Genomic DNA, 1,438 nt, shown 5'->3' with positions numbered 1-1,438 from the left:
ACTCAGTCGATAACCTGGTGTAATTATTAAACAAAGTATTAAAATCTTGTTACAGTTTAAGTCCCCAATTAATTGGAATATTTAACTTCGGGTATAAGGATAATTTGATGAGGACACTCGCACTTTATATTTATGACTGATGGACTGTTATGGACAAAAACTAGACGGACATATTAAATAATCCAGGACAAAGGACAATTAACCCATTGGCATAAAACTAAAATCAACACGTCAAACATCATGATTACGGAAGTTTAAATAAGCATAATTCTTTTATTTCATATTTAATTTCCTTTATTTTATATTTAATTGCACTTCTAATTATCGCACTTTTATTTATTGTTATTGTATTTAATTGCACTTTTAATTATCGTACTTTTTAATTATCGCAAGTTTATTTTATCGCACTTTTATTTATCGCAATTTCATTATCGTTATTTACTTTACATTAAGTCTTGTATTTATTTTTAATTTTGGTTTTAACTGCGACTAAAGTTTTAAAATCGACAAACCGGTCATTAAACGGTAAAAACTCCCCTTTATAATAATAATATTGCTTATATATATATTTGTATTTTTATAAATTTAAACTAATATAGCATTAAGCTTTGTGAAAAAGATTCCCTGTGGAACGAACCGGACTTACTAAAAACTACACTACTGTACGATTAGGTACACTGCCTATAAGTGTTGTAGCAAGGTTTAAGTATATCCATTCTATAAATAAATAAATATCTTGTGTAAAATTGTATCGTATTTAATAGTATTTCCTTGTAAAATATAAGCTATTTTATATACACCTCGCATAACATCAAGCATTTTTGGCACCGCTGCCGGGGACAATCTAGCTTAAAAGCCGAAAGCGCAACGCTAAATAAAAAAAAAGATTTTTATTTTTAGTTTACTTTTATTAAAATACGCTTTTAAAAATACGTTTTAATATATTCAAAAATATAAAAAGAAAAACAAAAATATAAATATTTTTAAGAGTTTGTTAAATATTTAAGTTCTATAAAAGTTTCTTTATATTTATTTTATAAAAATATAAGTTTTATTTAATTTATAAAAATATATTATATAAATATTTAAAACAGAAAAAATAAACACAGCAAAATAAAAAAAAATAAAAAAAATAAACTCTCGGGCCTGCTACTGTAGCAGCCCGTAACCTGGCCCAAAATCCTGGCTCATGCGATCGCATGAGCCCGAAGGCATAAACTCATGCGATCGCATGAGAGTGTCTGACACGCCAACAGGAAACCCTAACTGCATTAATTACGGTGTATTATTATTATTATTTAATAAACCCTAATTAGGTTTTATTATTTAATTAGTTATTAGTTTTTAGATTTAATTTATATATTTAGTTTAATTAGTTTAATTAGTTTAATTAAATTTTAAAATTAATAGTTTTATAAAATAAATAATATAAAAATAA

Source organism: Rutidosis leptorrhynchoides, chromosome 3 (assembly GCF_046630445.1).
Source record: "Rutidosis leptorrhynchoides isolate AG116_Rl617_1_P2 chromosome 3, CSIRO_AGI_Rlap_v1, whole genome shotgun sequence".
NCBI lineage: Eukaryota > Viridiplantae > Streptophyta > Magnoliopsida > Asterales > Asteraceae > Rutidosis > Rutidosis leptorrhynchoides.
The sequence above is the reverse complement of the archived record's forward strand: the minus strand, read 5'-3'. Positions refer to the sequence as shown.